General features: G+C 50.7%; 1 long non-coding RNA gene across 1 annotated transcript in view; it reads right to left on the reverse strand.

The window, feature by feature from the left end:
* Positions 1–5,341: 5,341 nt before the first annotated feature.
* Positions 5,342–12,448, reverse strand: part of LOC101685276 — a 35,317-nt gene continuing 28,210 nt past the window's right edge. The window contains exon 4 of the long non-coding RNA XR_001178990.2: positions 5,342–7,602. This is a non-coding gene — a long non-coding RNA (uncharacterized LOC101685276). The remainder of the gene's footprint in view (positions 7,603–12,448) is intronic.

The following is a 12,448-nucleotide window of genomic DNA, read 5'->3' on the forward strand; positions in this document are numbered from 1 at the left end:
TAAGTGGACAGGAGGCAGGGCACAGCAGACCGCGGGTATTTCTCAGGTGCTCGAGGACTGCTGTTCATCTTTACAATCAGCGAAGGGGAGAGGGAAAACTGGCTGTTGCTTGGATTTTTGTGTTTACTTCATCGGCACCTATTTCCTGAGACCTGACTGCATCCACTTCCCCCACCTGACCACCCACCTCTCAGAACCGCAAAAGCTGGTTGTTTGCCAGCTTTTCAGATGGTCATACCGAGGGCCCAGGGTCCTGGACTGCTGAGTTGTCCTGCCCCAGGCCAGTATACACGGTGACGGACCAACAGTTAAGGCTATAAACCATGAGTGATCTTGGACTAGGTTAGACCCCCATCTTTCCCTGGACATCTTCCAGCCCCCAGGCAGCCTGCACACGAAGGTGCTTCCAGTTCTCAGCACGCTCTGCACTAGGAGTGGCAAACGGCTGCCGAGGAGTTTGGAAAGACTGTAACTCCATCCTGCTTGAGTCTAAGAAGCCCAGGGCAGCAGAGGCCAGCCTAGTTAAGCAGGGATGTACATAGGAGCACAGGCATTGCGTGAAAGGTCTTTAAAGGATGCAAACAGCCTGGCCAAGGGGAAGATGGAGGGTCTGAGAAGTCCGGCGGCAACCATTGCATAGGAGGCCCCGGACCTTACCTCACACCATAGACAAGATGCAACCCCAAAAGGTACATAGACCTAAATGCAAAACCTCCAGCTATGAAACCTTCAGAAGGGAACATGAAAGAAAACTTTCTGGACTTTAGGTAACACCAAAATCATGATGCATTAAAAAAAAAAAAAAAAAAAAAAAGGAAACATTGGATTTCATCAACCCTAACATCTTCTCTTTCAAAGATACTGTCGAAAGACTTAAAAGGCAAGTCCCAGACTAGGAGAGAATATTTCCAAGACACATATCTGACACAGGATTTCAATCTAGAATACACAAGGAATGCTTAAAACTCAACAATAAGAAAACAAATCACCCATTTAAAAAGAAAAAAGAAGTGAGCAACAGACATTTTACTGAAAAAGATTCACAGATGGCAGACAACCCCATGAAAAGACACGCAATATTTTTAGTCATCGGAGACATACAAATTACAATACAATGAGATACCACTGAAGACCTATTAGAGAGGCTAAAATCAGAAATACATAAATGAATTCCAGGCAATACCAAGTGCTGGCGAGGACGTGGGACACCCGGAACTTTACTTCTGTGGTGAGAATGCAAAGGATTGAGACATTTTGGAAAAGAGTTTGGCCGTTTCCTATATAGTTAAATATGTGCCTGTCATATGACCTAGGAATCCCGGACTGAGTATTTACTACGGAAGGAACTTCTGTGCACACAAACGTGTGTGTGGAGGTTTATAGAAACTTTATTCATTATCACCCTAAACTGGAAACAACCCCAATGTTCTTCCTCTAGTGAATAGAAATACAAACTGTGGTTTATATGCAATGGAATCCCACTCAGCAATAAAGAAGAATGAATTACTGAACAATGGGGATGAATTTCAAATATATTCCTCTAAGTGAAGAAACCAGACTCAAAAGACTATATACTATATAATGATATTTATAAGATATTCTGGGAAACGCAAGCTATGAGGACAAAAAACAGATCCGTGGTTGCCAGGGGCTGTGGGTGGGCAGTGGTTAAATGACAAGGGACGCAGGGGAACTTGGTGGGGGTGGTGGGGGAGGGGTTGATGGAATTGTTCTATGTCTGTACTGTGGAAGTGGTTTTATGCATTTGTCAAAACTCATAAATCTGTGCTGGAAAGAGATCATTGCACTGATGTAAATTATACTTCCATCAAAAGAAAAATCAAAGGAGCTCATTATTCTTGACCAACATAACGCGTAAGATGGGTACTAAACAGGATTATTCCCATTTTACAGATGAGGAAATAGAGGACAAGAGGGATGGATTTGTCCAAGGTCAAGAGCAAGCAAAGGGTGGTGCCGTGACTGACATCCAGGCTCCAGAGCTCTAAGGGGATTATGGTCTTGGCCACCAGGCCATACACCTCTCCCATTTGGGACTTTTCTTTATTCTTGACTACATTTTAGCTCAGCCATTGGATTTTATTCAATTTGGAGCTATTGTCTAAATCATAAGCCTCTTATTTGTATTTCAAATACGTGGGAATTACTTAGATATGTTGTATCCTTAAGAATAATCAAACAATAAAAGAATTCAGAGAACAGAGCGCGAAAGTCCCCCACCATCACACCTGCCCCTGACCATACCCCGCTCTAGGGATGGTCCGTTGACAGCTGTCGGATCACCTTGCACACCAGGGAAATACAGACCTACAGAGGCACATCACCTGCGTTTCCAGCATCCTACTCCATCTCCAGTCATGGAAGCCTGCTTGACTTGGGACTGATCAAAAGCCATAATAGGTTCAAACCCTCGCTTTGTCAGAGACTTCGCTGTAGGACCTTACCGAAAGTAGGTCACATCTATTTTCCTAAAATAATATCCATTTTTAACAAGGATGATTCCTCATCACATCATTCCACTCCAGTAAATGCTGTTTAATCCAAACATGTGGGTGATTGGATGCAGCGGACGGCCGCTGAGACTGGGAACACCAGGCTTCCATCCAGGCCACCCCACTGGAGGAAGGTGACTCTGTCCCAGGCATGTCTGCTTTCAGCACCTATTTTTTAAAGAATCCACGACACAATCCTAACAAGTCGTCTGGGTCCTATGTCACTCAAGGTATGACGGTGGGAATCGAAGGGACAGGAAATACTTAGCCTAGAGAAGCAAAGGCTCTTCGGGGATGTGAGCATCACTTTAAAGTATTTGAAGAGCTGTCATAGAGGGAGAGAAGGCAGATTTGTTCTCAGTTGCTCCAGGGCAGAGCTGGAATTAATCTGGATGCAGATTTTGTATCACAGAATGAAATTGTCCAGCGAAGGAGGAGGGGCCCGCAAGGCAGTGGGCTTCCCACCACTTTTGGGTAATCAAGCTGACACGGTGCGATCATCTGTGAGAAGAGCCAAGGCGACACCCCTGCAAGCGGATTTGGAGATCCTCTGCCACTCAATGCAGAGGTGCCCATCCTCAGCACACACGCAGGCATGCGTGAATCCCGGCAGTGGCAAGCGTGTCCTGTCCATCTTCCCGTCGTCCCCGTTAGCTGCGCCGGTCACGGGGGTAAGTGAAGTGCGTGCAACACAGGAACGAAGGTATGCCGTACAGAGATGGTTTCGTCGGCTGCTCCTGCCTTTAAGAAGGGGAGCAAAGGAGAGACTGTCCTGCCCTCCAAAAATGCAGACCTATTTGGATCTTGTGTGAGGTCCCTTGGCAGCTGACACACAGGCCCATCTGTCATGCTGGCACTGTGCCCCCAGCAAAGGGAGCTGGGCTGCCTGCTGGTGGGTGTAGGTTCCAGGTGGTTGCATATGCCTGAGGAGGGGGGAGCTCTGTCCCACCCGGCACAGGACACTCGCCACTCCTGTGCACACCTTCTGCCCCGCTGACCCCCGACCAGCCCCACTGGAGGCACGGAGGGACCCAGGGGTCGCAGAGAGTGGGAAGGGAGAGCCTGGGCACTGGAAGGCTTGGGGCTGCCAAATGAACAGGCCTCGCCGCATCCAGCACGTTGTGGAGCCAAGACCACCCAAGGAACAACCAAATGGGCACTTGGAAGGAAAGGCCAAGGTGCCAAGGGTACCAACTCAAAGGGCATCACGAGGGGTTTGGGCCCTTGACGGGGAGAGGAGATGTCACAGGATGCCTCCAGCTCTGTCCGTCTTCTCCAAGAGTGCAGAGGAAGGGCTCTGAGGAAAGGATCTTCATGGTTTTCTGCGTCTGGCCTGGGCCGAGGACGTTCACCGGTCTCGCTTTGGACCGCAGCGTGTGAGCCTGGGGTCGCGTCCGCCCAGCTGTGGGGCAGCCTGTCCGCCCCACGCTGGCTCGGGTGTGTGTCGGTGTGTGCAGGCCGGCATCGGCCCGAGGGCTGCAGTAATGGCATAGTGCTGATGCTGCAAAAGCACGGAAAGGCCGGCCGGCTAATCCAATCATTCATGCTTCCCTTGTTCCCACTCTTGGATCTGATAGATAAAAATACCCAGGCAAATGACCAGTTTCAGGGACTGTTTCCTCTTTTGTCAATACAAGGAATTGCGAGCTGTCATCTTGTCCCTCCTCTCCGGAGAGAGAACTCAAATATTTATGACGAGCTTTTATAACATTAATTGTATTTCTAATTATTTTTCCCTCTCCGCAGAGTCGCTCGCCTCACCCTGGTGATGCTGGGCAGTTCTGGGGTTTATGAAGAGTGGCTTGTCACCAAGGAAATTCAGGAGAGGTTCTGAACGAGGCGGCCACGTTTCCTGCTTAGTGGCCCTCCTCTGTTCTGAAGCGTGGGCTCTGGCTGGACGCCAAAGGCGCCGGACGCGTCCGCCGGGCCCTGCAGCAAAGACGGGCCTCCTCCTCCCCAGGGATCAGGAAGTCAGGGAAGCATCCAGGGCAGCTCCCTGGGCGCCCAGCATGGCCCTGCCTCGATTTCTTCATCTGGAACATCTCTCCTCCTTCCTCCCAAACTGCTTCTGCATTTCTTCTCGGCAAAGGGCCCACTCACTGGGGTTTTCTCTTAAGGCTGGAAACTGATGTTTAGATTTTCCGATCAATGAACGTGCAGGGATGAGAGAGGTATACCAGGAGGCGTGTTTGATAAAGAATTGGGAAAGTGGAGATCTAGCTAGTTAATTATTCATTCATTCATTTATACATCAAACATGGACGGGAGCCTCCTGCGTGAGAAGCCTTGCCCTGTATCCAGGGAATAGACCCTAATGCTTCCTGCACCCTTGAAGACCTCTTGCCTCTCAAGCCATAGCTGGTTCTTCTACAAAATGGAAGCAGACCCCCCCCCCCAAGACACTGTGAATCCCAAGAACATTGCATTAAAGAGCCACCTTTATGACATTCCAAAGGACAGCTTGGGGACCCAAGTAAAGCTCCAGACCTAGGGCTGGGGAGATTCTGTTTGCTTCTTTCTAGTTCATGACCTGGGACAAGTCACATGGACTTCTTAAGTTCTGGCTTCTCTGTCTGTAGGACAGGAATAAAAATAATCTCATACCCCACACTGATAGTGAGTAGATGGATAGCGCCATGAGGAGGGGGAAGGCTCTAGGTAAACTACATGTACAACTATCTAGAGAAGTAACAAATCAGGGGTGCCTGGGTGGCTCAGTGGGTTAAAGCCTCTGCCTTTGGCTCAGATCGTGATCCCAGGGTCCTGGGATCGAGCCCCGTATCGGGCTCCCTGCTCAGTGGGGAGCCTGCTTCCCCCTCTCCCTCTGCTCTTCCTCCCCACTCCTGCTCCTGCACTCTCTCAAATAAATAGGTAAAAGCTTTAAAAAAGATAAATAAGTAAGAAATCACTATTAATAATAATCAGAGAGCCCCAGCTAACTCTTCTGGTATCCCCATGCAAGGTATAAAATGAATAGAAGGAAATGATGTTGGAGGAGGATTGTATTGATTGCTCCCCCCTTTCCAAAGGAGGTAGAGAAATCTCTCCTAAATCTTGGAGCATCTCCCCTGAGAGTTGGATCGAACTCGCCATCCCTGCACAGGTAAGGGACTCAAGCTTGGAAGTAATTAGAATCACAGTCAAACAGAGTTTAATGGCTTACGGAACTCATCCTGGGGAGCAGTGTTTGGCTGTGTGTGAAATACGCTTCCCCAGCCTGGGGGAGCTAATAAGGGTCACAGAGCCCCAGATCTGATGCCCAGCAATGGTTCCAGGGAGCTGGTCAGTGAACTTCACGACCATCTCTGCAGAGGTCTTAAAGGGACAGATGCGGGAATGGCGGCTCCTGAAGGACTGTCCCCAGACCGGAAAAGGATATTCCTCAGCTGGAGAGGGAGGAGGTGCGGCAGCAGAAAACGCGATGGAGAGAGGGTGGCTACTTTCGGGGCCTTTCTGTGCCGCCTCCCGTCTGCCCTTCCACCAGAAGCACTGGACTTTATCGGTGATGATGGTCATATGGGAGAAAGGAAGTCTCTAAGAGGGTTTGCTTGGGAAAGAACATTAAAGCATCTCAGCATGGTTTGCCTAGAAAAGACATCGGGTATCAGCTATCCCAAATCCCGCCCTGGACAGAGGGACCACGATCTTGAACAAGCAGGGGTTGAATTCGGACAATCTGTGTGACCTTGGACCAGCCTCAGGATTTTACTTCTTAATTGGCAAATAGGTAGTAAAATACCAACTATTTCATGGGGTTATGTGGATCCCATCAGGTAGTACGACAGAAAGTCCTTCACAGAATGGTAAGGCCTAGAGGAAAGCATATGGGGCTTGAGGTCGCTGGACTTGGATTTAGGACTCTCCTATGCCCTCTGCCTGAGGCCTTAGTGAAGTCCTTAATTTCTGAGTGGCATTCTCTTTATCTGCAGAGTGGAAATAGTGAAATGATATCCACCTCAAAAGGTGATGAATACCAAGTAAGATCATCAAACCCTTTGATGAGCTGGAAATACACTTCAGTATTACTGATTGCCATTCTGATGAAGACACTGAGGGTCTGGGAGGCCCCCTGATTTGCCCAAGGCCCACAGCTACTGTGGAACCTGAATCGGCTCAGAAGGCAGCAGGACTCTGACTGCCAGGTGGTCCCCTGTTCAGCCCTGGCCCCCAGGGAGAAGCCTGCCTCCCCGGACAGCCCGAGCTTGCTGCACAGGCCTGCTGGCGGCCACCCTAAGCAAATGCAGTTGGGGTGGGGGTGCATTTTACATCGATTTGAATGCTGTTGTTTATATTTGTCTTCCCTCAGGAGTTAACTACACTCCTTCTAGCATTGATTAGCTCTATCTGGTTTCCTAATGGAGTAAACACAGGGCCCCTTGGATATCGACTAGAATTTAACAAATATACCCCTTCCAACACCAAAATTGGCCACAGGAAACAGCATTTACACATACAGGCCCCTTCTGTCTGAATCCCCAGGTGGGATGCCCCTTGACTTCCCCTGGGGCAGCTGCGGAGCCACTCCAAGCAGAACTCAGGAGTCAGTGGGACCGCTTACAACTCTTCCTTTTTAATCTTGAGGCGGGACTGAGTGATTTGAGCCTCACTGAGTCCAGAGACCAGTACCACAAGACATAGGAGGGGCTGAGTTCCTGCCAACTCTGGGCACCCTCAGAGCTGCTCTGAACTGGTTGGGCTCCTTCTGGGGACCTCTCCCCACCCCCATGCCAGGGGTCACTCCAAGCAGAGGTCTTGAACCCACACCTCAGGCACACTTGGGACAGAGCCTTCCAGCCTTCCCTACACCCGAACTCGAGTCTCCTTCTCTGCGGGTCAGCCTTGGACCTTGTCTCCCTCCGTGCTCCTTCCCCTCTGCCTCCCACCCAAGCCTGTGGCAGTCCCGGCCCCCTGTCCCCCCTCCCCCTGCCCAGCCCCAGCCACTGGCCTTTCAGCGGCTTGCTCCAGGCGGTGTCTTGGGGCTTCGGCTCTGCTCTCAGAAGACAGAGCAAGGTGGAAGAAGGCTGAAGGCTGGGCATCTGTCAGACGAGCTGGGGTGGTCTCCACTCTGCTCTTCTCGGCTGCCATTCACCTGCAGAGAAATTCCAGGTTAGGTCCGGGACCTATGTTCTGACCTCCCCAGCTTTCTGAAACCAATCATTTCTTCATTACACCTTTGAGTTGCTGGTGTGTGTGTGTGTGTGTGTGTGTGTGTGTGTGTGTCTGTCTGTCTGTCAGAATAGCAATAAAATAAATCAGCAGGGGGACCCCCACTATCAGTAGGCTGGGAGGAACCTTTGGCTTGACTTCTTCATGCGTTGGAGCTGAGCTGGGAGAAAGCAGCCCGGCTCTCTTTCAGGGACCAGCACGTGGCACCCATCCTTTCTAAGCACACACTCCTTCCCGAGGCCGCCTCCTCTCATTCGGAGCCAAGCTTCTCAGCACGTGCAGGTAGCCGGAGTCTCCTTCTGGAAAGAGGCACGGCCTGGAGGATGAGAGCAGGGAGGACGTTGGGGGGAGGGGGGGGCAGTGATGTGCACCTCTCTGCCTGCGGCTGCTTCAGCAGGGCCCCCCACAAGCCCTGCCTGGGTTCCCAGGTCTGCAGGCCCCCCGAGCTCTAAGCCACCCCCATGGTTTCCTGACGAGCCACACAATCGCTGTATTGAGCGGAGCTATAAATTTCAGCACGGCTGACCCTGGGAGGAGGCAATTAACTTCTGAGGAGGCCCCCTCGGGACTGACTGCTTTCCAGCACAAGGGGGCCTTTCATAGGCCCACTCGATGCTGGGCCACGGGTTACGGGGCGGCCCGTGCAAGGGAGGGTGCTGAGCACACCCCAGCACCCCTCGTCTCCCCGCCGGCGCACCCCCCACCCCGGCCCAAGAGGGCAGCGGTCACACGAACAAACACTTGGGCTCGGAAGGAGACTGTTCGGATGGCTGCTTCTTTGTTTCCCACAAGTTTTGGCCTCAGCCCAAGATCGAGTGGAGAGTGGAGGGAAGGATGGAGAAGAATAAATAAGCATATCACGCAGGCCTTTTTAAAGTTAGGACACACCAGGAAACGTGGAGAGAGGGGGAGGGGGAGAAGTAGGGGGGAGGGAGGAAGGGCCCCTTTCCTCTTTACTGGGGGGAAATTGCTACATTTTCTAATAACAAGTAACTAGAAAACAACTGAACCTGAAAACTTCAAACTTCAATCAAAGTCACTCTCAGAGAGGAGTGGGTGGTTTGCAAAGGCTAGGAAATAAGGAGAGAAAAAAAAGAACAATTGGTCTGGAATTAATCAAGATATTAATATTAGAAAAGGTAACAGGTCAGACTGGCCGTCCGAAGGTTGCTGTGGTGGGAAGAGCCCAGAGCTGGGCCCGGGTCTGCTCTGGGCTCCCCCAGCCAGCCTCTCTCCTTCCCCTTGGAAAGGTGCACACGTCAGGGCCAAGACCTCGTAGGGCGAGAGGTCAGAGCCATATTAAAAAGACTCCCCTCTCAACAGCCAGCCACCTTAGCCTTCCTACCCACGCCTCGTCTCCGCAATGACAGGCCAGCAGCGTGGGTGGGGACGTCTGTCCCCAGGGGCAGGTACCCATGGGGCCACGTTGACTGACAAGCTCCAACTTACAAAGGGACTTGTTTGGTGGGGAACAGGCGCTTGGGCTCCCCGTGGCTGTCAAGCCATTCCCTGGCTCTCAACACATTTAAACTAAAAGCCCGAGTATATTTATTCCCTAGTAGACCTGACACACTCCAGTGCTCCTGCCAACTTGCTTTGCAACTTTGTACACATCAGATCAATGTGTGCAATTTAGCAACAGAGAAATGAAGACTTTGGTGAGTTTCCGGGAGGTAGGGAGGTAGGGTGGAGGCAGACCCGCAGGGGGCTGGGCTCCCCCTCAGACGCCCCCCCTCAGACGCCGCCCCCCTCAGACGCCCCCGTATTCCCTCCTGCTAAAACTCACTTACCCCCACCCGCCCCGTGGTGATGTCTGAGCCTTTACAAGGAGAGGGTTTTTCAGCCGTGGACATGAAGGACGGCTCTGCCACGTTCACCTTGGCAAAGGGATTGGCACCTCTTTTCATGTGCCTCACGTACAGAACGTAACCGCGACCACAAGTTCATATAAAATCCCATCTGCGTGTTCTGCCCTCAAGGGCGCCACGTCAACTCCTGTCCCCACCCCCTCCCACCCCAAAGCTCCAATGCCTCAGCAGACACAGGAAACTTGGGGACAGGTGACATAATGTTGAGCAAATACAGATGCTATTTACCTTCCATCCATTTTCCTGACTATTCTTAGAGGACAAAAAAAAAAAAAGTTGAACTCATTTCTGTCGTGGAAGGAGGTTGCCGGATCCCCTGTGTTTCCGAGAGTGATTCTAGTGGCTTGGGGGTTCCTTCCTCACAGTCCCAGACTCTCTTTCACGGGAAGAACTCAAGGGGAGCAAATGGACTCTGCTCCGCCAGCTGGTGTCCGAACAGTAAGCGGAAACCGTATTTACCAAGTTCTGCCCGTCCACTCCCCCAACACCAAAGAAGAGGCTTTTGCCCACGGTCACGCACACCCTCAGCCTGAACATGTTCCTTCCCCCACTGAACTTGACCTTCATGCTGTCTTGGCCTGATTTCACTAGAACAGTGACACCAGGGAGTGGGGTGTGGTGAATTAGGCTGGGAGCGCCACACCCCTGCTAGGAAGGGCAGGAACACCTCCCAAGGTTTAGGCGAAGCAGAATGTATTCTGCACCTGCTGCGTCCAGGGCTGAGTTAGTGGTTTTGTGATCAATTCCACAGCCCTGCACCGGCATCACCTTCTCCACCGCCACCCCATCCCACGAAAGAACTGATGAAAACATCAGGAACCGGCTAGACTGGGTGATTTTCCCAAGGTCATTTCCACTGCTAGGATTCAAAACCCGACTCCCGGACTCCAACATGGGTGCTCATTCCCTGAAAGCGCCGTGATGCCGAGGAAAGAAAGTGGAGCTCGGGACATGGTCAAACACGGATTGGAATCCTAGGTGGAATCTGGTTCCAGCACTTGGTAATGGCATGACCTTGGACAATTAGTCTTCCTGTGTCTCAGTTTTCCCATCTGGAAAACAGAGGACATAGCAGCCATGCCCTAGTGGCAGTTGGCAGGGTCATTGGGCTTGGCTCCTGTGCGGTCTGGCACGGTGGCGGGCTTGAAGGAGGACTAACAGAAGCCCCTGCCCTTTCCCCTCGCTTTTCTCCACTTCAGATGTTTTAGGGCAGTTTGTTGAGGTGGAAGAATGAGCCTTCACCAAACGTACGCATCCATGTGCTCAGAAACTAGAGCAAGAAACAAAATCTTTGCGTTCCCCCACCTCCCCCTGAGGCTCCCCTTCCAACCCTATCCCTGCTCCAGGGGAACCCATCTCCTACGTCACGCCGTAGGTTAGCCTTCCGTGCTTCCGAGTCTTCTGCAAATGGAATCCTACCGAACGTTCTTTGTCGTGTCTGCTTGCTTTCGTTCTCCGTGGTAGCTGAGAGGTCCATCCACGCTGCTCTTGGGCCACCGTTCATTCTCTCCCTTCTAGGGACGTATCCCCGAGTGTGGGCAAACTCGCTGTACTCACGCATTCCACTGTTGACAAACACCCGCACTGTTTTCAGCACTTGGCGTCTAACACGCCGCGAGGAACATTTTGTGTGTCTTTTGATAAATGCACGAACGTCTGCTGGCCGTAGGATACGTGCGCAGGTCCTGCCATGCTGCCTTCCAAAGTGCTTGTCCAGTTCAATCTCCCGCTGGTCGTGTTTCAGGTGATTGTTCCACACCCTCTCCAGGACCTGCTGTTGTCTCTTTAATGTTAACCATTCCGCTGGAAATGTGGTGATATTTCAGCGATTTGAACTTACACGCCCCCGATTACCAAAAGTGTTGAGCACCTTTCTGTATGTTTATGGGTCCCTTGGAGACCTTCCTTTCAGAAAGGCCATTTCAAGTCTTTTGCCCATTTTCTCATTGAATTGTCTGCCTTTTTCTTATTGACTTGGATGGTGCTTCACATAGTCCGGATATGAGTCCTTTGATAGATACATGTTTTGCAAATACCTTCTCCCACTCTGCGGCTTACCCTTTTGCTTTCTTAACTTGTGTTTTTGATTAATTAAAGTAATTAATTTTAATGTAGTTCAATTAATCAATTTTTCCCCCTTATGCTTAGGGTTTTTATGTGCTGTCTGAGAGATCTTTATCTAGCCTAGGTCCTGAAGATACCCTCCTATGTTGCTGTTTTTTTGTTTTTGTTTTTGTTTTTGTTTTCCTAAAAGCCTTAATCAATGTACCTTTTTCATTTAGAACTAAAATATGTCCGTGTGGTGTAAGTTAGGGATTCAAATTCCTTTTGTTTGTTTTTTCTTTTTTCTCCTCCCCGTAAGGATATCTGCTCGGCTAAGCATCATTTAATGAAAAAGGTCCTTCTTCCCCCGTGATGCTGCAGGGTCCTCTCTGTCATACACAGGCTGCTGAGTACGTGTGGGGGCCCGAGTCTAGCCTGTGCTATGCAAATTTCATGGGTCTGTCTTCCATTCCATCTGTAGAACATTATCTTCATTATCAGACTTTTATGTAAATCTTGTAGATTTTTTTTTAAAAACTAACAGTAATATCTTCCCAATCTAGGCATTGGAAAAATGGGTGCCCCCTTCCGGGCCCCCGGGAGATGGTGCTGGTGCCGAACCATCTGGCCAGTTAGTGGGGCGGGAGGAGGGGTGCGGTAGGGAGAGAGCAGAAAAATACGTTGTGAAAGTTTCACTTTTTGACCAAGTCAGATTGGGGTGAGTTGCCATGTGTCCTTCATGGTGGGGAGAACCCAAAGATGTTAGAATGTTCACGAAGCGGTGGGAAGGGCATGGGCTCAGAATCAAAATTGCTCCGTTCTAGGCTCAACCATGTCTTCTACTCACTGTGTGATCTC

Source organism: Mustela putorius, unplaced genomic scaffold, assembly GCF_011764305.1.
Source record: "Mustela putorius furo isolate JIRA1106 unplaced genomic scaffold, ASM1176430v1.1 tig00000460_pilon_pilon_pilon, whole genome shotgun sequence".
NCBI lineage: Eukaryota > Metazoa > Chordata > Mammalia > Carnivora > Mustelidae > Mustela > Mustela putorius.